Genomic DNA, 25,723 nt, shown 5'->3' on the forward strand with positions numbered 1-25,723 from the left:
ATTACTTAAAAGATCTTTGTTGTCATTGTTTAAAAAGCAGCAATGCCAAACTTGCAATTTTCCAACTAAAATGCTTCTAAATATACCTAAGACTTTTCTCATATTGGTGGGAGAAGGAAGGAGTAAGTATTTCTGTTTTACGAATGGAAACTTTTTACAAATATCATTCAGCTTTAGTGACAGTTTTAAAGTAAGCAATTCTTAAAATGTGTTTGCAGATATTTGATTGTATAAAGATACTAAGAAAGGACAATATTAACTAAAGATCTTGCAAGGAAGATTGCAACAATGTGAAACAGTGGATATTTATGTATTTTTTTAATGGAAAAATGAGATAGAAGAAGGGATCTTTTCTTCCTCTTCCCATTTTTTTTCTAATTCATAGAGTTCTATCTTAATATCCCTACTGAGAACAATATACAGAGGTTGGATCAAAGCACTACAGTTAGCTAGATCTGGTTTCAAATCCCTAGCTATTCCATTTACCAACTGTGAGCTCTTCCTGAGAAATATATTTAACTTTTCTGAGTTTCAGTTTCCACATCTGTAAAATTAAGACACATTAAATACCTACTTTAGTGGGTTATAGAGAGGAATGCTAGTTAATACCATTAGGCATTTATTATGTGCTGAGCATTTTTCTAAGCTTATGACGTAAAATACATTGAATTTTCACAATAATCCTATGAGTATAATTCCTATTTTTCAGATGGGAAAAATAAGGAACGAAGAGGTTATATATTTGCAAATGATAGAATACATGATATGAACCCAGCTTTTCTATTTCCAGTCTGAATAATTGGTCATTATACTAAATACTGAGTATTCATTACGGTATCCAAAACACAGTCAACGGCCTGTAAATATCAGTTTTGGATACTATCATTGATAGGGCTTTAGATGCACATAAATAATATTCTAGTTCTTTCCCTTGGGCCAGAATCAATTAAAAGGTAAACGCAGAGTCAAATGGAGATCTGAACACTACTGATAAACTGACTGGAAAATGTGGCTTGAGATCCACAGTTAAGATGATATTCTGTTCCTGAATTATTTTGTTTCCTTCGTGAAACCCTGGACAGCCAATGGCTCCCTGAAAGGGGCAGTCTCCTCACACACAATGGAGAGTGAACCAGAATGCATTCATTCCATGAATAGGTTGGCTCTGCAAGAGAGCCCACATGCTTCCCAGTCACACCTACTCAGTTCTTTTTTTCTAAACTCTCCATTCAAATAAGACTATCCTGTTTTCCTGAGAAGGAGTGAGTGTAAGCTGGGGAGAAAGACTCCCAGTATCAGCTAATGTCCCTCCACTAGAAATGAAAAGCCAGAGTTGCTGCTGTCCCAAACCCACAACAATTGCTATTTCTACTACTGGCACTGTCACTGGTGTTATCAGTATTACTATTTCCCAATCAATGACAAACATAGTGATTTAAGAGTACCTCCTGCTCCTTAGGGTGAGCTAAGAGCTGCTAAAAAAGGAGATAATATAACACTGGGCTTGTCTTAAGCATTGCCCACCCTAGATTTGCTGAGATGCTGGCGGAGCTGAAGAAAGGACTATGTTCCACAGCATGGCTGCCCTTGGTTGCCTCTAGTAAGGCCCAAGCATTCAGTTTATAGGACTGCAGATGTCAAGGGAAAGTCTTGCCCCACCTAGAAGGAAAGGAGGAGAAACAGCAGTGATAATCTTCTTTCTAGAAGGCATTTTTAAGCTCAAGTAAAAGCGTATCTATCAGCATGCATTTTTAGAAGTCATCCTCTTCATTAACAGAAAAAATTGCTTTGTTGGTGATGTTAGCATAGTTGTTTTTGGAAATGCCATAAGCATAGAATGAGATGTCTTTTCCTTAGAGTTGATTCTTATCTATTTCTTAAAAAGGCACTTATACAAGAGTCTTAATGAATACATTCATAACTGCCATGCTTCCAAAAGAAATGGCATTTTAAACAGAAATTCCCACAGTGAAGAGAGAGAGACCCAGGAACTTAGTCATGGTAGGGCTAGATGATACCATTATAATGAGAGTATAAATCAAAAGGTGATCTGATCCCTGTATCCACAATAGCTGAAATAATAAGCCACTTAGCAGGAGAGCATGTAGACTTGAGTACTATATGTAGTTTCAAAGCCTAACACTCTTAGCTTTTTACAAACTCCACATTTAAAAATGCTCTATTGAAAGCCTTCCCCTATAGTTGTCAAAACAACTGGCTATCCTTTAAAACAATTATTTGCAGATGCATTTAGTTAAAGGGATCTGAGATGGAACCAGTAGTGCATTAAAGCCTCAGGAAAAAAGAAAAAAAATCATTGCAATGTCACTAATGTGTTGCTTCAGTCTCATAAAAGCAAAGGAATTTAGGCTGGTGAGTCCTCAAGAAAAGAACACAGGATGGGCTGTGGACTCTGTTAAGAGCCAAAGGCTAAAAGTCTAGTCAACCCACACCGACCTCTTCCTTCTAGGAAGTCTCAAAGCAGCAGACAGGCTTGGCTCCATTCCAAAGAAGTAAAATAGCCACTGAAAGGATGCAGTCACTTGTTTGAAACAATGAACTCTATCAGGGGGCTAGTGGTTTGAATTTTCATTTAGTTTGAGGGTATTAAAGCGTTTCCTAATAAGTAACAGCTTTAAATTAAGTGAAAGAAGAATAAAAGTAAAAAGCACTGGGAGCTGTAGTTTTTTTTTGTTTTTTTGTTTTTTCCTCCTTTATATTTTCATGGATTGTAGAACAATGTTCATCTTCCTTCTTTCCTCTGACAGGATTTCAGGAAGTCTCTGTCTTCTGTGAGAGAGGAAGAATATGTGGTCGGAGCCCTTCCTCATCCCTCCTGAGATCACCCAAGAACCACATGACTGTTTTCAAACCATATGACTCTTCTTTATGTCAAAGAATGAGTCTATAAGAAAATCATTTACATTGGGTCTATTTCTTGAGGAAAAATAAAAGTTATTCACACATCCTACAAAGTAATTTTTGTTCATCCTCTTTCCCCACTCCTTAACCAGAATGCCTTTTTTCCTTCATTCTTTTGCAAGTATCAGTATGATATATTTCCTTTTTCTTTCTTCTCACATATCATTATCTGTCCACATTTTGAAAGCCAAACTGTACCTAGCATTTTGTGAAGTCACTCATCTGACCACCTTGAATTAATTTCTCTTTCTTCTCTGCGTTTATAAAATCCCAATTGTACCTATATTATAAAACCAATATGATTTTTTTTTCTTCTAGATTTTATTCTTTTTGATTCAATATTTTAATATATATTACTCATTATTGCCAGGTTTATTATTCATTTGGTAAATAACTGAGTTTAGAGTGCTCAAAATTTAATAAATAGTAGCATGTCTTTTCTAAAAAATTTTTTCCAAAAGCCCATTCTACTCCCATTACTTTGTAAGATTTCTTACTAGCATTTTGAACAAATTTCAGGTGTGATGAAATACGTATTGCCATTTTAAAAGAAAGTTTTAAGGTTTCTTTATTGGCAGGAGTACACAAATATTAGAAATTTTTTTGCTTGTTTATTTTGTTTTTTCAATGGATGGACTCCTTGAGCAACTTTATGCATTCACAGCTGAACTTTTTTTTTTTTTTTTTTTTAAAGTTTCAACACTGAAATGTTAATTTACTTGAGTGGAAATACCAATTTCATTAAAGTAAAAAAAATTGTATACATAATTTCTCCTACTGTCATCTAGCTCCATGTGTTACTATGGAAATAGACTCCAAGAAGTTAAGTAATTTGGCCAAGAATACATGTTCTTCTGTGACAGAGCTAGGAATAAAACCCACAGGTTCGGGATCCTGTATACCAGGAACTTACCTTGATCTAGACACATCAACCTCATGTCAGATGTAAAATCTACCTCAGGATATTAAATCATGAATGTGGTGCAGTATGAACACTGTTGGAGAAGGGGGAGAAAATCTTTCTTCTACCCTTCTAGGTGCTTCTGGCTGGTATAAGAATTAAACTGGCATGAGACAAATTAATAGGAGAAAAACAAACACAAATTGAATAAAATTTGTATTTCCTATATACATGGGAGAGATCCAGGAAATCTGAGTAACTTACCAATAAGGATGAAGCCTTAAATATTATGTCCAGCTAAAGGTAAAAAGGGAGATTGAGGGTATCGGTTTGGGACTTCAAAGAGGAGGAAGGCAATTCACATGGAGATGGAAAAGCAGAACTTTGTTAAATAAATGTTTCAGGTTATGCACAGCCTATGGGACACAGAGTGGATTCTGACTTCTAGGCCAACCACACTTAGCCCATATTCTTTGCAGATATCATTAGAACATGCCCTCTATCTAAATTCTTTTAGGCAGATAAGGAGAAGGCCAAAATCTCTTCCTAAGTCTTTTGGGCCTTGATTTTCTTCATTTCAAAATTATATGCATGCAAAACAGACATACTTTAGTGCAGCAAAATTTACTCCCCTACGATGCTTAGTCAATATTTGTGAAATAAAAGAGTTACCAATTTGAGAAAGGTAGAACTTAATTTTATAGAAATTGGTTGAATACATGAATATATGACTAGGGGTAGTAGAGAAGGAATGAGAAAGAATGGTGTTTTTTTTCCTAAGTTAACTTCATACCAATATGTTAGAGCTTCCAAGACCAAAAAAAAAAAAAACACAAAACCAGATACTCCCCCAAAAATGTGTCTTTCAAATAATGTCTTACAAACTCCTGAACACTCTCTCCTATCCCATCTGAAATGTGGAAATACTTCCTTCTTTAGGAAAAATTTAATGCTGCCTAGATATAGTTTACAAATTATATTTTTGCAGTTGCTTCCTGAACCATTTTTTTTTCCATTAAGATATTTTGAATTTGAGTATAATCCACTGTACAAACTAATTTAGAAATGTGGAAATGTTGCTCCACTTTGAAAGAAGTGTTTATTGGAAAACTGCCTGATTCCAAGTGGTAAAAATGTAAATGAGGACTTGTGCTACTCTCTGAGCTTTGTGATGTAGCAGAGATGGTCATAAAGTGTAAAGCTTCCTAAACAATTAGTCTGGACCTGCACACTTTCTGAAATCCATTTGCTTAGCTGCACAATTGATAATTTCTAATAATTTCTGTAGCAAAATGGGAAGAATTTTCCAATATATTCCTTTTTAAAAAATGCTTTAATTTTTGTCTCTCTCACTCTCTCTCTCTCTCTTTTTTTTTTTTTGTCTTTTCTAGAGCTGCACCCATGGCATATGGAGGTTCCCGGGCTAGGGGGTCTAATTAGAGATGTAGCCGCCGGCCATAGCCACAGCCACAGCAACAGGCATCCAAGCTGCATCTGGAAGCTACACCACAGCTCATGGCACTACCAGATCCTTAACCCACTGAGCGGGGCCAGAGATCGAACCCACAACCTCATGGTTCCTATCGGATTCGTGAACCACTGAGCCACAATGGGAACTCAAAACAATGCTTTAATTTTTTAGAGCAGTTTTGAGTTTACAACAAAATTGAGAGGATACAGAAATTAACACATCATCATCGCCCAAAGTCTATAGTTTACTTTAGGGTTCACTCTTGGTATTATACATTCAATGAATCTGGATAAATGGATAACATATATCCATCATTATAATATTATAAAGAATGTTATCGCTGCCCTAAAAATTCCTCTTTGCTCTGCTTATTTCTCCACCCACCCTCCAAAACCACTGATCTTTTTGTTTCCATACGTTTACCTTTTTTCTGAATGTCATATTTTTAGAATAATACAGTGTGCACTTTTCATTACATTCCTATTTTGCCTGTGGGTTTTTTTTTTGTTTGTTTGTTTTTAGGGTCTCACCTGTGGTATATGCAAGTTCCCAGGCTAGGGGTTGAATTGGAGCTACAGCTGCTGGCCTGTGCCACAGCCAAAGCAATGCCAGGTCTAAGCCATATCTGTGACCTAAACCCTGTCTGTGACCTAAACCACAGCTCACAGTAATGCTGAATCCTTACCCCACTGAGTGAGGCCAGGGATCAAACCCACTCCTCAAGAATACTAGTCAGGTTTGTCACCACTGAGCCACAGTGGGAACTCCCTGCCAGTGGGCTTTTTTAACATGTAACTTCTCTTCACATGGTATTTCCAATAAACTTCTCTTTGAACACATCTGCTGACAATACTCAAGTCACAGTCTACCCCTTCAATGGAAGTAGGTCCCTCCTTATCTACCCTGAGCACTCCCTATTTATAGTTCCTTCTGGTTTTATGTTACACACTAGTTTATTTGCTAATATTTAGTGTACTCCAATAATTTTATAACACCAGTTTTGACTCCCCAGCTAGAGTATTAGCCACTCAAAGGCAGCAGCTGGTATCTCACAGTTCTCTCTTACTTTTCACATTATTTATCTTGGCATTAGGCATATACACAATGTTTCAGAAATAAATGTTGGTTGATTAGGACTCTTCACTGAATAATGTAAAAGAGTTCACCAATGAGAACTTAAATTCCTTATTCTATCTGAAAAACATTTTATAGATTAAAGATGAAAATACTAATACTCTGAGTACCCAGAACTTGCCTTCTCTCTAATTATTATAAATCATAGCTGAACATTTAAACTATTCAAAATTTTGGTTTTTCATTCCCCTTTCTTCAGCATGAAATCCAATCAGGCATTTGCTTGCTGCTGTTTTCTACATCTGCCTCCAAGCACCCACTGTAACATATATGCTAATTGTGATTATTTTTAATGATTTCTTCAAGTTGTTTGTAATACAAAGATGCTTTAGTACAAGTTGTTTTTAACACAAAGCTCTAGATTAGCATGGAATATCCCATTATTTATAATTATGTCAATTATTTTGCCACCAGCTTCTAAAAATAATTAAACACATTTTTCTTGATAGGTAATCAGATTGCACTAACTTATTGCAGCAATCTACAGAGATTGGTCCTCTCTTTAACCTTGTCTTGAATCTATCTGGCCTCTTCCTTAACAGTTGGGAAACACAACAGTTTCTGTGATGGTTTTATCCCTTGTCTTCTACCAAAATGTGAACTCTACTCTCCCCTTTCTTCATGGCTCTAACTTCTTGGTACTAGGCAGTGAGATCACATACAGGTATTGCCAAGTATGTGAAACCCAACTCCATGGTTAATTTGTTTCATCTGGTGTGATCTTAATTCTGATGTTGTCTGAGCCACCTGTCTTCAGTTTCTTTCTCAAACTAATAAATTTCTAGTATCCCAAGCTTTAGCTCAAAATATATATTTTGAAGGGTTTTAGCATTTGAGTCTAGGATGAACTTCAAATTCCTCTGACACATTGTCCCTCTAGCTATGAATTTCTTGTCTGAAATGCTTTCTGAAGGGTTGAAAACATCTGCCATTAACTCAGTTGCTTTGTCTATGACCTCTATTTTTTCTCAGTTAACCTCATATGCCAAACCATATCACTTGCTCTTGGCTATCTCTTATTTCCCATGTTGATCCACATTTTTATTAAAACTCAGGATTTGAGAATTCTCTTTTAGACTATAATTATTTCTATACAACTGTTTCCTATTCCCAGCATAGATCACTTTTCACTCTGTACTGGAGTTATCCAAATAAAGTATATTTGTAAGTTCCCACTGTGGCTCAGTGGTAACAAAACTGACCAGTATCCATGAGGATGCAGGTTTGATCCCTGTCCTTGCTCAGTGGGTTAAGGATCTGGCTTTGCTATGAGTTGTGGTGTAGTTTGCAGATGTGGCTTGGATCTGGAGTTGTGACTGTGGCGTAGGCCAGCAGCTACAGCTCTGATTTGACTTCTAGCTTGGGAATTTCCATATGCCACAGGTGCTGCCCTATTTAGGCCTTTGAATGGAAACTGCCTTTCCTTATCAATGCTAAATGTAGCATCGGCACTAAAGAAGGAAATTCAGAGTTATTTAGTATGGAGGTTAGAGTTCTGGAAACTTCTGGACACAGCTAAGAGCCAAGATGTTGAGCAAAATACCCTAAAGAACTTTAAAACATCTTAGTACCAATCCTCTTAGAATATGCAATAGAGGTGCTCTCAAGCCACCGAGAAAGTTGTTTCATCCAGCATATTTGGTTTAAGAAGACAATATTCAATATATTTTTTAAATGTTTCCACTGTAAATGATGATAAAATCTTAAAGTCTGTACTGCCTTGTGAATCATAAAACCTACTCTTCTTGAGACTCTATTTTTTTCTACTATTGACAGGTAATTAACAGATTTTATGATTCCCAAGAAGGTAGATGTTATTTTCCTGACTTTAGAAATGAGGAAATGATGGCTCTAAGACGAGCAACTATTTGCCCTGATTAACTATGGAGACAGTCCAGAGTTATTTCAGTATCCAAGCACATTTGGAAAAGGTTGCTCAGATAATGTTTAATGTGCTCTTGATAGTTTTTCTCTTTAAACTTCTTGGCTTATTAAATTCCTTTTCAGAATTCTTTAGCAGTTAGGCCATTTTGCATAAGGCCCATGAGACACAGAACTCTGTCTTCTAAATAAAAGGCCCTTGAGTCAGCTGGTACTACCAGTTTGCCACATCTTCTAAGAGCCCAATAGGCAAAGAAAGATATGGTGCAGGAGGATCAGCTTTCTCTTAGTGTGGTTCCTTTTTTGAGAACTTTCTAACCTCACTCTAAACCTTTGAGCTTTACCTCATTTCTTGATGATACTGGGTAAATGAAGAGTCAGGAGCTCAACTTTTCTATAGTTAATCAAACTCTGCTTATTGCAATGAGGAAATGTAGTGTGTATAAAAGGGAAAAAAAAAAAACAATGCGAGAGAGAGAGAAAAGCCTACTCCTGATGCTTATAACTCATTATTAAAATCAATACTTTAAAACTTGGAGTATTTCTCCTACAGAATTTGATTTGTTATAAAATAGCTTTGACATATGAATTCACAAACTGGGAGAAATACATAGCCGTAATTGTCCTTAGGCTTCCAGGTTCTTGAAATCATGGTTTGTCTCTGTAGAAAAATTTTGTAACTTTAGTTTGGATGTCATGTACCAGTTGTAATTTCTTGCCAACATAAATGATAGAACTTAATTTTAAAGTGTGTTCTGAATTTAAACTAAAAATCAAGAAAAGAGGGTGAAAAGGTGAGGAAAAAGCCTAGGACAAAGCCTCTGAATATTAATATTCTGGAATATGGGGGAATAAGCCAGAAAAGCTAGGAAACTGACCAACTGAATACACTGATTATATGAGGCTCAAGTTTTGTTTTTTTTTTTAAATTGTTCTTGGCCTAACTTGTGCAGGTGATCGCTAAAGGACTTCACCTCCTAAGTTTCTTGAATAAAGGTAGAGAGTAAGGTAGATGCCTCAAGCTATTCATACATTTGTCATCTAGTGTTTTAAAGCTTTTTCTTCTTAGTCTCAGCAAAAAGCAAGGAGAGGAAGGTCGTCTCTTTCCTCCTCAGTTGTCAGTGCCAAGAAGGAAGAACAAATGAGGAAGAAAAAGGAAATAAGAATGTATTTTTATTGGTAAAAAATATCCTTATCTTCTCTCATTTAATATTGGTTGGATTTCTATGAGGAATAAGAGTTATGAACTGTAACTAATAGAAGCCATATATGGAAAATTGAGATATAAATGAGGCCTTGGGGTCAGTTAAAAAACATTTAAAAAACTAAGGGCACATGGATGATTAACTTAAACATGTTAAACTGAAGAAGGCATATTTAACCGGTTCAGTCAGATTGTCATTTGAGGTTCCTCCAAGAACAATCAAAAGAAAGCTGCTGAGTTGATATCATGAGTGTGACAATGCAGTAGGAAAGCCCTGCACTAGTGAAGGGGACAAACATGATCTTAGTTTTGATATATTTATAAATACTGGTCAACTTTGGATTCACTCAAGTCATTCCACGACCAATTACCAACTTCCATTAATTAACTGATGATGAGATATTGAGTCCTCCAGATATAATTATTGGGGGATAATTGTGTTATATAATCTAGGAAGACAGTGAAGATATCTAGAAGTATAGGTTAAAACATAATCAGTAATCATATCTTTGACTATCGTTTTTGTTTTGAAGCTCTTCTTCATTGCAACTTTTGCATGATGAGAACATAGTGGGATTGATCTTGTTATTATGAAACATTTACTGGCACCTCATCCATTACCATTAATTCATCAGCTAAAACTCAGAAGAACACATTCATGATTTGATTTTGTCTTAGGATGTTGAAGTTGATCTATTTCTGGCAGGTTATATCCAGGCACAAATGTAATGGATCAACTAAGCTCAATCTGTAATATACTAGACAGAAAAAAGTACCTCATCATCCTGCATGTCTGTCAAAGTACTATATTTAGGTATTTTCTTTCATCAAAACAGATACATAGCTATTGTAAGTAGAATAACTTTTTCCTGAAGTAGCTCTTTCTATTCATATTTATTTTATTAATACAAATATGTATTTTCCCAATTGCATGTTTATGCCCAACAAAGCTTCAGGATAGGCATTTTCTTAGACTAAGAGAATTTAGTTCTGCATGTTAAAACCAGTACAGCTCATCACTAAATATATTAAAAAAGTTTGTCACTTTTCTGGGTCTTCTGAAGAATTTGATGTCTTCATGGCTGGGAAGATGTTAAGGCCTTAGATTAAAAATGCTTAAGTTATTTTTTATTACTCTGAATATCATCTTGGAGCTTTTATGTCCATGGATAAAAACATAAAATTTTATAATGATTATTAAAAATCTAATTAAATATCAAGAATAATAATGGCAATGTTTTTGATTGCTAAAATATTGAGAACTGGCAATTTTGCAAAGTATTATAACTGACAACTTTTTTTTTTTTTTTTTTTTTGGCTATGCTCGTGGCATGCAGAAGTTCCTGGGCCAGGGATCAAACCTGCACCATAGCAGTGACCCAAGCCGCTAGAGTGACAATGCTGGATCCTTAATCTGCTACACCACAAGAGAACTCTAATACCTAGCAACTTTTGAAGTAGATGATACTTTAATAGGAAACCAAGAGTTAGGAAGGTCTCATGGCCAGTATGGAATAAAATCAAGATAATCTGAATCCACAGTTTAAACTTTAAATCATTATGATGCTTAATATTAGCTAATATTTACAGAGTTGCTTGGGGAGTTCCCATTGTGGCTTAGCAGTAATGAACATAACTAAAATCCACAAGGATACAGGTTTGATCCCTGGTCTTGCTCAGTAAGTTAAGGATCTGGTGTTGCCATGAGCTATGGTATAGACTGCAGATGTGGCTTGGATCCCACATTGCTGTGGCTGTGGTATAGGCCAGCAGCTGCAGCTCCAATGCAACCCCTAGCCTGGGAACTTCCATATGCTACAGGCGTGGCCCTAAAAAGAAAAAAGAGAAAAAAAGCTGCTTCACTCATTTAATTCTGAGTGATTTACATGCATTTATTTATTCAATCCTTATAATAACCATATGGAAATAGGTTATTATTCCCATTTTATAGATGAGGAAGATAATATAAAGATAATTTAGGTAATTTGTCCAAAGTTAGTTACTTTTCTTAATTCTCTGGAGCTTTATGTTAACTGTCAATTTTGGACCAGTAAGAATGGACATTGTTGTATAACTAGGGACTATGTTGCTGTATTTTCTTGCAGATGATGAGGGCTATGTTTTAGGAAAGCCCACTCAATGAAGTGCAAAAACACAGATGAAAAAAACTGAGTCTCATCAAGGAGTCTCTAAAACTTCACAGCAATGAACAGTCCATGAATGCCATTGACATTGGTTCCATGAAACTCCTCAAATGAAATGACTTATTTGAACCTCAATTAACATTCATGCTCTTTCCCAGTTCTAGGCCAACTTGATCAAGGGCAATCATTCCTGCCTGATAGAGGGGGGAAAACCTTACCACATGCTGGGCGAGCCACAAGCAGCGCTAATCTTAGCATATGCTGGTATTTTTATGGTGTAAGTGTCCTGACATAAATCCTCTTATCCAAAAAATCTTCTAAATACATTGAATCATTGTCTCTATTTCTTTGATACAGAACTTAAAAAAAGACAAACCATGAATTTCCTCCTCTCTTGATGTACTTTAATTCTTTCTTCCTTCAAGTTAAATGACTCATCTATTGAGCTAACTCAGAGGGTTTGCCCCAAACTACTTACTATTTGTTCTGCTGTTTGGGAATTTATATAATTTCACGATGTTCTTCTTCCAGGAACTCACATGCCCCTTCATATTCCTGAAGGCTATTATAATTTTACTATTATAGAGATACAATTACTAGAGATAAAGCACACAGTAAAAAAAAAAAAGACGGTTGATCAAGAAACTTTCCTTTCCTGAATGCTTTTAATCAGATTTCCTATTTTTATTTCATTTTTCACCACAAATGATTTTTATTTTCCACATACCTTAGAGGTTGATAATTCCCCTGACTATTAAAGGGATTTTTGAAGTCTTTCTGCATAATTCATACTGACTGTAATGCTCAGAAGCTGGCATTATCAGGGTATGGATATTAATTATTCATATGTAAATTAAGAACCATGGGACCCAGCACCACTGGAATATATAACTCTTACTGCCTTTTCTCAAGTAGTACATTTCTTATACCCTTGTGTTATCATTTCTTTATATAACATTTTCCAGTTCACCCAAACAAATGTCTAATCACATTAAGATCTTACCTTTCACATTAGATAAAGCAATTACAAATGTGAGAAGATAGAAATTGTTAACATAAAACAATTACACCCCATGGTTCATCTTTTTCAGGCCCCAGAAGCAGTAATACGTACCTTTTAAGTATTTTTCTTTATGAACCATATATTTCAAACCGTACATTTCATCTCAAAGTCTATTTTTTCTCATACTTAAGCATTTTCTATTTATATCCATTGATTTTTTTTCCCTATAGCAATATTTAGAGAAAAATAGTTCCACACTAAAGATGTAATAAAGGTTCACCTGATTATGATCTCTGCCCAGCAACCCTCATTCCACAGTATGACTCCTTCACTGATGGAGACAAAGGAAATAGAGACAAAGGCAGAGAAGTAATCATTAAAAGTAACTATCTCAGGATACATTATGTTCCAAATACCAAAACATTCCCTTAAATAGATTTAGAGGTGAAATTCTTTTTGTCTTTGTAGAGCTGCAGCTGCAGCATATGGAGGTTCCCAGGCTAGGGGTCGAATTGGAGTTGTAGCTGCTGGCCTACACCACAGCCACAGCAATGTGGGATCCAAGCTGCATCTGTGAATTACACCATAGCCCACGGCAACATCGGATCCTTAACCCACAGAACAAGGCCAGGGATCAAACCTGCAACCTCATGGTTACTAGTCAGCTTCATTAACCACTGAGCCATGACGGGAACTCTGTGAGATTCTTTAAGTGAACTTTGAAACTGGCACAATATCTCATTCTTTACTAATGAGTTGACCATGAATCCCTGAGAGAGGGAGTGATATCAGGAGGTGCCTTAGCCCTATAGCCCTGGAAGTATTATATGACATTTATCTAATTGTAGTCAAGGGTGATGGGAAAGAAAACCAATAATGAGAACATCAACTTGTGGATCTTTTGTCTCAAAATGTACTTAGAAAAATGCTACATTATTCTGGATTAATATCTGGGTTTATAATTCACCTCTGACTAGACCTACCTGAAATTTTTAATTAAATTGGCTGTAACACCTCCGTCATTGCAGTTTGTATACTCATGTTCTCTCTTCTTAGGGTGCACTGCCAGTTCCCCATGCCTCTAGCCATTTTTATTTCCTTTCTTTCATTATCATTCTCCCATCCAATCCTGCACTCCAAAAAGACCAACCCTTAGATAACTAGAATAAAAGTTTGACTGAAATCTATTGCAACTCTTAGACTATTTTCACAGAAACAAAAGACAAAGCCTTAAGAAGAGAAAAATATTTGAGCTCCTAGAATTCTGAGAAGCAATATTCCTATGAGAGACATAAGCTTTACTCAGTGCCAACACAGATGCCTCACATGTGATGGATAATCACCTATTCTTAAGGCATGATCTGTTAAGGAAAAATAAAACAAATATTAATTATTCTTGTTAATAAGATATATGAAGATGAGAACCAGCATCTCCAGATTCCTAATAACATAAATGTAATGAAATTTCACATAAGAATCGTACCATTTAACTCAGAAATCAAACATATTGGGCAAAGAAAATGAAAGCAAAAAGCTAAAATATTAAAAAAAAAATAGTGAAAGCACAAGAAATTATCTCACCTTGTCTCTTAGCCAATACTTATCTAATACTAGAGGTATCTTCACCACTGACAGGGCGTATTTCCTTTTTACTTAGAATTACTACCTAGCCCAGGTCTTTATCACTTGAGAATTAGAGTCTATCAACTGTCCTTAAACTAAACTCCTTGACTCTATCCTACATAACTTCATCAGAACTCCAGCAAGCAACTCTAGAGATGGTCCCTTAATAGGGAAATAAAGCAAAGCAATACAAAACAAAACAAAAACAACCACAAAAAATCACTTGTAATTAGCAATCAAAAACAGCCATAGCCGTCATGAACTTTGTCCTGTACAATATGACTCTCATTCATGCTTTTGATTGTCCCACCAATATTGTATTTCTGAGATTAAGATTCGATGATCTGGGGAGTTCCCATCCTGGCGCAGAGGAAATGAAACCAACTAGGAACCATGAGGTTTTGGGTTTGATCCCTGATCAGTGGGTTGGGGATCCTGTGTTGCCCTGAGCTGTGGTATAGGTCGCAGATGCGGCTCTGATCTGGTGTTACTGTGGCTGTGGTGTAGGCTAGCAGCTGTAGCTCCGATTCAACCCCTAGCCTGGGAACTTCCAAATGCTGCGAGTCCAGTCCTAAAAAACCTAAAAAAAAAAGGAGTCTATGATCTGGAATTCTTGAGCTGATTCTGGTTTCCAACTACCTTTCCCAACATAACCATTCTTCAGGATGCTTGATGTAAATTTTCTAAAGCTTCATATCCATTATCATATTCCTCTGATTAGTGATTTCCTTTTTTGTGAATGCCTGTTTTCAAGCTAGTGATGGTGTACCTATCCCTAGCTGCTTGATTTCTGTATAGCTCCTCCAAAATTGATCTACTGCTACTCCATTCAGAATGATCTCATTTTAAAATCTTAGAGTTTCTTTGGGATTGCAAAAAATCTATTCATTCATTTAAAATTCTCAGTCTTTTTCTTCCCTTTCTTTGCAGTTCTTATTCATTCTTCAGGAAAGATTATACCCATAATTTTCTTCATTTATCTGGGCCCTCACAGAACCCACAATCTAGCCTTTTATTTTATACTGCCGTGAATTTTATATTGTTTTGTATTTGAGGGTATTTTTCCTTAACTATATTAAAAGTTAGGTAAAGCAGTCTTAAAACCTTACACTAATTATATGGTTCTCAACTCCAAAAAGAAGAGCAAGCACAAAGTAGGCATCTTCACATACTACTTTCTTTAATTTCATTTAATAGTAAGTGCTCAGTAAATACTCATTGTTTGATTTTATTAAAAACAGAAATGGAGATACAGTTCTGAGTCTTAATACTGCATAAAATGCTTAAGCTTTGGACCACTAGAAGGAGGTAAAAAGAGAAAGAAAAAAAAGCAGAATACCATATCTTATAAATTTTTAGAGTTCAATATGTTTTAATTAAAAACATGCATTTAAATAATATTTATGGACATTATACTATATTTGGAGTATAGAGAGATGCCTGAGATGAACAAATTTTAATTGTCAGGACAGAATATTACTGTTTTTTAAGTAGAAATATATTTGGAGGCTATGTAGACACAAAAGAAAGAGAAATTAATTCAAGGTGTTAAGGAGAATGACGACAAAAATTTCAGATATGGTTTGGCTTTGAAGTGTGGACAAAATATTGATTACATAGGAAGAAACCGCATTTCAAAGTATTAAATCAATTAAACAAGGAAGTGGCAGTAATTTTTTTAATAATGATTTTTATTTTTTTCCATTATAGCTGGTTTACAATGTACTGTCAATTTTCTACTGTACAGCATGGTGACCCAGTTATACATACATGTATACATTCTTTTTTCTCACATTATCATGCTCCATCAAAAGTTACCAGACATAGTTCCCAGTGCTACAAAGCAGAATCTCATTGTTAATCCACTCCAAAGGCAATAGTCTGCATCTGTTAATCCCAGGCACCCCATTAAAATGAGTTGCCTCAGGAACCTACTTAGGCAAACCAAAACCTAAGCCTGTAAATGCCTCAAGGTTAAGAAATCAAAACCTAAGGACAACCAATCACAACAGCCAACAAGGATTTCCAGGTAGCCACTTAAGCTATAGCCAATCAAATAATTTCCTTACTTTCCTTCCTTTGTCTTTCCTATAAATATCTTGCCTCCCATAGATGGTGTGCTCCTAACTATTTCTAGTTTGGTGCTTCCTGGTTTGAATCTACTTTTGCTCAAATAAACTCTGAAACTTTTTAATATGCCTTTCTTTTTTTTAAAAAAAGAAGAAAAAGGTCTTCTAGTTGAGAGTGGGAAAGAAAGGATGAGCAAAAATTATGAACTGGGAAAACAGTCTGGCTTCAGCAAGTTTAGGAAAATGACTAAATAATGACACCCATGGGTAAGGAGCCAGAACGTAAGAACAGGAGGGTAATCTGCTGATTTCTTATTGTTTTTACTGTGATTTATAATAGGAAATATATATATGATATCACTTAGATGTGAAATCAAATTTAAAAATATTGCAGATGAATGATTCTGAAGATTACTTATTCTGAAGAGTCTGAAAACAAACTTATAAATACCAAAGGAGAAACATGGTGGGGAGGAATAAATTAAAAGTTCTGGATTAACATACACACACTACTATATATAAAATAGATAACCAACAAGGACCTACTAGATAGCACAAGGAATTCTACTCAATATTCTGTATTAACCTACATGGGCAAAGAATCTGAAAAATAATGGATATATGCATATGTATGGCTGAATCACTTTGTTGTACATCTGAAATTACCAAAAAATTATAAGTCAACTATGCTCAATAAAATTAAAAAAAAATAAAGCTATAGAAACAACTGCCTAGAAAGTAGATAGGACCACAGGCATAGTTAAGGAATTAAAAAATACATGAGAAATATATAGTTGGTCTTTATCTTCCTTTTTGGCACAGAGCTCCTTAAACCTTTGGAATTTCCTAGGTGACAAGAAGGATAAAAATGTGTTGATATTCATAATAAATTCCTTTCAATAACATCTGAATTTATGTCAATAAGGTGACTTGGAAAGAACCTAAGTATGGATCTGGTTGCTAGGGAGACCAACCTTGTGATGAGAGGATTGGAACTTCCAGTCCCACCTTCCTGACCATGAGGGAGGAGGAAGGGGCTGGTGGTTAAATCAAATGTCAATGGCCAATGAATTATGCCTCTGTAATCGAACCTCCATAAAAACCCAAAAGGTGAGGATTGGAGAGTTTCCACATTGGTGGATACCTAGAGGTCTTGGGATTGAGGCATGTTCTTAGAGAGAAAGGAAGTTCTGTACTTCTTTCCCCATATTTTGGCCTATGCATCTCTTTATTCTGTCTCTTCCTGAGTAATATCCTTTTATAATAAACCAATAATCTAATAAGTAAACTGTTTTCCTGAGTTCTGAAATATTCTAGCCAATTAATTGAACCCCAGGAGGAATACTGCTTTAAATTCTGTGTAAGGAATAGTAAGATGACCCATATGTCTTCCCCAAGCCTCTGTCACCAGGCTACTGCCCAACCCTCAATCCCTATTCCAGGTGAAGGGGAGCCTGGAAGTTTACTCACTGGAACAGTTGAACCAGAGATACGGTATGCTTATAGACACCAGGCAATAGAAGACGATGGGAACAATCACTTAGTTAGTAAGGGGATTATAGTAAAAGCAGAGTTAAACGGTTACCTTCATCCACTTCTCCAATTTAGCTCCCAAATTGCTGGTACTCTCCTCCTTAGCACCCGGAAGAAAAGTGGAAGATTTCTCTTTAAATTAATTTACAATCCCAAGAAAAAAGTACATAGTTGTTTAGAGTTACACAATGAAACAATATCTTTCTCAACCAGTGATCCTCAGTGAAGGCCTCCAGACAAAAGCTTAAAAATTTTCTTAGTGCCTTAATTTGTTAAAAATGAATCAAAAGCCAGGAAGAAGTTGAAATGTTGGGGAAAGCTCCCTGGATAAAAGACAGACACTAATAAACAAGTCAGTCAGGAAAATAAAAGAAATGATTGCAGCAGAAACAATGTAAAAAGCAGAATAAAATATTTAAATAAGATTATAATTCATACTATAATTGAGTATAATCTCAATACTCATTTGTATCGAGAACACTGCAATAAGAAATTAAGAAATAGGGTAATCCTTTGGTCTCCTCTAACCATAACTGTCTCAACTGCCAAGACAGCAATGCTCAAAAATCTCTTACTTTGTTTACTTATCAAATAAATGAGAGGTAAATTACTTCCCTTTCATTTTCATTGAATTAAGTTTGTTATGCACTTCCTTGTGTATCTAGACCTCAAACAATTGCTAAGGGTTTTATTTAATTCTACTAAGAGCTTCCTCATGAAGCAAAACTCCAGTATTTTTCTAAATAATACTCTGAGCCCTGTGAAGCAGCTCCTCTTTTGTTTCCTTATTCTTGTTAACCAGCCTTACTTCCTAGATGTCCTCTTTGTTTTCTAAAGGCCATTAGCACCTCAGATCTCTGTAACATCCCTTCCTCAACTCTCTGCTCAACAATTACTTGCAAGCTGTTTTTGACAGAGAATTTTGGAACAAATATTAAATAGTTAGATTATATATTTCTTCACAATAACCCCCAGCTGTCTCATTAGTAACTTGAAGGATGAAATACATCATAAAGATCATACAGATTCTTCCTTTGGTTTGTGGATAATTTATAGCAGGAACTAACCAGACCAAATGTTTTACCGATCATAATTATTTAAACCTTTACCTATAAAATTTTACCATTTTCAGCTCACCTTCAAGAATTCATTGTAATAGACACTCAGTTGAATGATCTCTAATTAAACCATGTGGTGTCTTTGTGATTTGGGTTAATCAAAGAATAGAAGAAAATTTAACTTAATGTTTAGATTTCTTTTATGAAAAATGTTCATGCTGTACAAATATTAAGTTGGTGAGCAACTGCCATGGCTTCTAGGTTTTCATGGAAGTATATAATTACTGGAGAGTCTGAGCTTCTTTTTCTAATAGCAGTTACATAGCACTCAAATACCCTTAAGTTTAGTAATCGGAATTTAGTGATTATGATCAATAGTTGAGCAGCTACTCATCAACAAGAATGAAAATGCTTTACCCTGAATTTAACATAAAATCAGTAATTGCAAAGAAAATATCATTTCAAAAATGGTGGTAAGGAAAAAAATATGTATTTTTTATTATATTTAAGGCCTGAAGTTATTATCTGATTCTCTTCAGCAGATCAGCTTCCACACTATTTTCTTTTACTGATGTTTTGGAGTTTAAGATCAATTGTAATTTATAATTGAAAAGTGTACCTAAAATATCCAAAATATAAGGTGCTCTGAGGTGATTTTTGTTGTATGTAGTTTCCATTTTGTATCTTTCATTTTTCCTGAGATGTGTGGGCTTTGTATTATTTTAATTGTACTTTTTTTCAGGAAGCAACACTAAAGAAAAGTACCACTAATATCAAAATTCCAGCTGAGCTTTATTCACTTTGATTTACCCCATAACTAGACTCAATGTCTATAAGCAAAGTATACTGGAGAGTTGAACAATTAGCTACTGAATATTGTCCCTGAAGCTACTTTTCTCCCAGTTGTGTCTTAGTGGCATGATTATCAGAGCAATTACTTCCTCTTTTCTAGAGTAGCTGTAGCTGTATCTCAGTCCCTGTGGCACAAATATTCAATAAAACGATCTTGGGATATTAGAATTTGATTTCTGGGAAAACACAGCATCTGATCAAGCTCCTAAAATAAAAGCCTTAATTTTATGTATATAAGTTCTTGCCTGAAAGCTACAGCACAGGAGGCCTGCAATTTCTGACAGGATTTTTCAAGTCATGTTATCAAATATTTTTCAGTGAAATGGTAGAAGGGTCTGAATTTCTGGTTTAGTCATTTTGTAGAAATGGGACAGAATTCCACCACCCATATTTGGTTCAGATGTCAGTGCTGATGGTTCCACACACACCAAGAAGACATGAAGAGATTTAGTACTCAATAAGCTTTCTGCGCAGAACAAGGTGGCTACTAATTAGGTCCAGAATAGCTTGAAAGAGCAGAGGAAGGAAACTGGCTCGGGCTTTTCAAGGTAGTTAAGGATTGGGGTGAGGGTACGTGCCAGCAGGGTTTGTGTGGTTTAAACTACCTGCCAGAGAGAGCACTGAGCTTTCTTATCCACTTGCCTAGAAAGCGGGAGCATAGCTTAAAGGCTTCAGCAATCAAACATCAAAAATGGAATTAGATTGTTTGTTGAAATCTGCATGTAACATTCCCTTCCTAATGAATATTTCAGATCAACTTCCTGATCATAATTTGCAAGGTTCCTAGTTGCTGACTAAAACTGATAATTTTTTTAAAAGGTAAGATTCATTAATATAGCTTATCAAATAGAAATAAATGACGTGCAAATTGTTGTCTATAATGATGATTTGCCTACTGTTTTATTATATTTGTTAGAGTGTTTGTTTATTGCCTATGTTCTACAAAGCAGAGGTTTTGACACTTTAGTGTGTCTAAAAATCACCTGAAAATCTTGTTAAAACACATATTGCAGGACCTCAACCCCAGAATTTCTGATATAGTAGGTCTGAGGGGGAGCCCAATAATTTGCATTTCTAATAAATTCCCTGATAATGCCAATGTTGTTGGTCCAGGGACCACACTTTGAGAATGACCAGTCTAGAGTTCCTGAGCTTTAATAATTTGTTTCCCAGTTATCTTACTCTTTTGAGGGTTTTGGATAATGAGTTTGTGCTGTTCATACTAAAAGGCAAAGGTCTTTCGATGGCAAGAATTATTTGGTTATTTTATAGTGTAGATATATCCTGTATTAATGTAGACTTCAAATTATTATTTTGTTATATTTATAGTAAAACCTAATATAGTTTGAAACATTTAATTATGACATTTAATTATGACATTCTCGTGACATTCATAAAAATGCATATCATCTATGACATTTTCTCTGCAAATGCTACAGAAGACTATCACTAAGCTAAACTAGTAGTTCTTGAAAACTTTAGTGAAACTAGATAAATTCTGTTTGTACTTGTTAATTACTTGTAATCACTTTTTTACTTATCACTTTTGGATTTATTCTTCAACATTAGAATATTGGATGTAGTGAGGCTATGTGACAGAATAGAAGGTGCGTGAGACTAAGGGTCAAGAAATACATATTCTACACTAGTTTTGCCACTAATTTTCAGTGTGATCTTGGGCAAACTAAAGCAGCTGGCATACTTATTTGAAAAAGCTAGACTGTAAATAAATATTTTAGGCTTTACAAGTTACAGTGTCTGTCAAAACTGTTCAAATTCACTCCAGAAGCATAAAATAGCCAAAGGCAATATGTAAATGAATGGATGAGTCTACATGCCAATAAAACTTTATTTATAACAAGGCAGGTGTCTGGGTTTAGTCCACTGGCCAATTTCTGATTTAAGCATACTGTGACTTGGTAAGGCTTGCTAATTGCTTACTGACTTGCTTCTCACCCAATAGAGATAAGCACTAACATATTAGACTCATTCTTTGCATAAAGCACATCATCCAACTGGAAGGAGAGGTTTAAACTATCATTTCTAATGGAAACGCTGCCTTGTATTCTAACTGCATCTATACTGTAGACAACAGTAAAATATTAAAGAGTTAATAAACAGAAATTGTTATAAGCAGATAGAATATGTCAGAAAATAATACTATTTATTGTTTACTAATTAGCAGCAGTATACTTAATGTTTGTATTGTCATAGTAGAAAGTTACATGAGGATAGATTCACAGAAATAGAGACTCAGGCCCTTTTATTTATTTATTTATTTATTTTTTTATCTTTTTTGTCTTTTTGCCTTTTCTAGGGCCGCTCCCACGGCATATGGAGGTTCCCAGGCTTGGGGTCGAATCGGAGCTGTAGCCACTGGCCTACACCAGGGCCACAGCAACTCGGGATCCGAGCCGCTTCTGCAACCTACACCACAGCTCACGGCAACGCCGGATCCTTAACCCACTGAACAAGTCCAGGGACCAAACCTGCAACCTCATGGTTCCTAGTTGGATTCGTTAACCACTGCGCCACAATGGGAACTCCTCAGGCCCTTTTTAATAGAAGATTTACTTTGATTAAACAGCAAGGTTTAGAGCCTGAGAAAGAAATACATAATTGGCATTTGAATAAGATGCACAGTAACAGAATTGGAATCTATGCTTCAGAGCTAGTGTGTATACTGTGTCACTACACCCAATATTCAGATTTATAGATTGGTTAAGAGGGGGTACGTTGTGTCAAATTTCACCTAGAGAATGGACTCATAAAAAACACTGGCCCCAGAATTTAGAAAGAAAGAACTGGAACAACTTCTCAGGTTAATTGTTGTTGGGAGTGGAGAATGAAATGAGGAACAGGGTTATAAATGTTGGGTTTGTTACAAAAGTTGCCTTCTGTCTACCTACTCCGGTTTTAAGGACTGTTCTTCATATGGCATAGAAGGATTAATAAATGTTTGGCTACATAAGGAAATGGACCATACAGACTGGGTCCTGTGAGCTCCAAAGAACAGGCACTCTATTCCTCAAGTACTCTGAGGATTCTTCACAATTTTAATACCACCACGGAAAATCTCATCAGACTTTTGTACTCTGGGCAAAGTGGGCTTTCTATTTCTGTCCACTCTTCCCTTAATCATGCAGGAACATATCTATCTATGAGATATTAAGACATTTACAACTTGAGTTCTTACTGTTGTGTGTTGTTATGAGGGCCAGTTACATGCCTTAAAATATTTTTTACTACATATATCCCTGTACTTAACAGAAGACCCAATATTTAATAAATGATCAATATCTTGGTCAAATTTTAAGATTTTCTTAAAGTCTAGTGATTTACACTAAATTGAAAGATATCTTTCCCTCTCTTTGTCTAATATTCTCTGGATTTTTCACTCTGGTTTTGGTCTGAACATAAGGTTAGCATTGTCATCTATTACAGAAGAAATAAGTCCAGCAGTCCAACTAGTTATTTTTTGCAGAATCTTTCTTCACCCACAAGATCTAGGTATCTGGGTTGCAGCAATTTTAGCATAGAACAAGTTTAAAATAGGAATATGTGTTGTATAGAATTTTTGATTATTTATATATTCTCATAATGGAGATCAGATTTATTTTAGATGACAAAAATCTTGAGTCTGCTATGCAAATCCATTTCTACCAAAATATGAAATAATTACATATAATTTATTTTTCAATAATAAGAGCTTCCAATTCTAGATCTTGGCACTATCTACAGTATGAGTGTAAGAACTGTTTTCCCGTTGAAGGCATATTTAAAGTTAAGAATGTTTGGTATTTTCTTTAATATAATCTGTGTAAGTAATAATATCAAGACAATCTAAGTGTAAATTTATCATAGATTGTATTTTATTTATTTACTTATGTATTTATTTTGCTTTTTAGGACTGTACCTGTGGCATATGGAAGTTCCCACGCTAGGAGTCAAATTGGAGCTGCAGCTGCTGCCCTACCCCACAGCCACAGCAACGCAGGATCCAAGCCATGTCTGCGACCTATACCACATAGCTCATGGCAATGCCGGGTCCTTAACCCACTAAGCAAGGCCAGGGATCAAACTCACATCCTCGTGGATACTAGTCAGGTTCATTATTGCTGAGCCACAATGGGGACTCCCTATCATAGATTTTAGATATCGTGGGTCAAAAGAGAAATTTTTTCCTGTTTCATTTCTTCTTGACTGATTTCCTCACCCTTTTTGCCAGAAAATTCTTTCTAACCTGAAAATACAATCCTTTTTTTCTTGACCAACATTTTTCAGTGTTTACACATCACCAGAAAGACAACATCCAAATGATTTTCATGTTACATAATGCTTTTCACAATATGGCTTCTACCTCTGTGTTCATTCTCATCTCCCACCATTTTCTGTCTCCTTGTATTTTATAACTGAAGAATACTGAATAGCTCCTCTTGCAACAAAGAACTTAAACTTTCCAAATTCCTTTCCAATGGGCCTCTTTTTATCTCCACTTGAAATGCTTTCTATATCAACCAACATAGATATTTCTTATCCACTCTTTCAGATTCAGTCCAAATGTTTTGCCTTCTTTGCAAAACATTCTCTGACTTCCACTAACATATTAGTATTTCTTTTCTTCTTTGTTTCCACAGTCTTAGTATAAATGAATATCCCAAATAAATATCTAAAATTTGGGTTATTTTAACATGAAATGCAGAAATCTGAAGATTTGTTTTTCTAGTAGGTTATGTTGTGAGAAAATTCTCTGTGGTTTTACCATATTCCTGCACAATGCAGACCTTCTACACAAATAGCATTTTAAGGATGTTTATACAACAGAGAGCCTTGGAAGCCTTTCCAAAGATAAAGTCTCCCTCTCTAGAGATGCCTTCTCTCTCTTCCAGAGATTTGTTTAATTAGTCATCTCTTTCTCTGGGAGAGAGGATGGCAGGTGTGCCAGCAGCCTATAAAAGCTGAGAGTCTCTTAATTTGGAAATCCTTCCTCTGTAATGCAAATTGAGTCCATGCACAGATAAACACTGACCTTTATCCCACTGCTCTATGGGAATAGTAGCTTTGGGAACCAGAGCTAGTGTATTGTTCTTATTACTGCTTTTTACTGTGACTAATAAACTATTTGTGTTTCTGACCCAGTGTCTGGTGTTGCTCAATATACAAAACTGCGGCAGGCTAATATGTTAGCTTGCAAGTAGGTTAAATCTTAGACTCTTCACAGTTGTTAATTTCATAAACTCAAGACCTGACATAGTACTTGATTTGTAGTAAATTTCTTTTCTTTTCTTCTTCTTTTTTTTTTTTGTCTTTTTAGGGCTGATCTCACAGCATATGGAGGTTCTCAGGCTAGGGGTCGAATTGGAGCTACAGCTGCCGGCCTACGCCAGAGTCACAGTAACGTAAGATCTGAGCTGCGTCTGCGACCCACACCACAGCTCACGGCAATGCCAGATCCTTAACCCACTGTTCGAGGCCAGGGATTGAACCTGTAACCTCATGGTTCCTAGTCGGATTCGTTTCTGCTGTGCCATGATGGGAACTCCACATGTAGTAAATTCTTAACAAGTGTATATTAAATGAATGATTGGACTAGTCAATGAAGACCAAAAGACTTTCATCGATATATCCAGTATCAATAAAAAGTATGAATGACATTGAAACTGACCACAAAGATTACTTAATATACTTGTCTAGTGCACCTTTTGGGATATCTTCATCTTTATGTTTCAGCCATTTTATTAATCTGTACTGAAAACTGATAGTTCATTTGATAGTAATGCAAATGAAAATTCTTTATCCATAGAAAAGTGAAGTAAATCTGTCCTCTGTGAATATTCACAAATCTCACATCCATTTGTAAATTCACGTAAGCATTGTAAGCTGCCTAATTTACCTATATTGTATACTACACACATATGTTTGGATTTT

General features: G+C 35.6%; 2 long non-coding RNA genes across 2 annotated transcripts in view; one reads left to right on the top strand and one right to left on the bottom strand.

The window, feature by feature from the left end:
• The window catches only part of LOC146404806 (uncharacterized), a 36,414-nt gene extending 32,724 nt beyond the window's left edge, over positions 1-3,690 (top strand). Inside the window, exon 5 of the long non-coding RNA XR_014841971.1 lies at positions 2,769-3,690. This is a non-coding gene — a long non-coding RNA (uncharacterized LOC146404806). The remainder of the gene's footprint in view (positions 1-2,768) is intronic.
• The window catches only part of LOC110260015 (uncharacterized), a 645,415-nt gene that overhangs the window by 61,883 nt on the left and 557,809 nt on the right, over positions 1-25,723 (bottom strand). Inside the window, exon 6 of the long non-coding RNA XR_014841967.1 lies at positions 12,941-12,991. This is a non-coding gene — a long non-coding RNA (uncharacterized LOC110260015). The remainder of the gene's footprint in view (positions 1-12,940; positions 12,992-25,723) is intronic.

The sequence above is a fragment of the Sus scrofa genome, chromosome 3, assembly GCF_054392235.1.
Source record: "Sus scrofa isolate SSC_HxYL_T2T_F1_AM1 chromosome 3, Sscrofa_HxYL_maternal_Yorkshire_Landrace_v2.0, whole genome shotgun sequence".
Taxonomy (NCBI): domain Eukaryota; kingdom Metazoa; phylum Chordata; class Mammalia; order Artiodactyla; family Suidae; genus Sus; species Sus scrofa.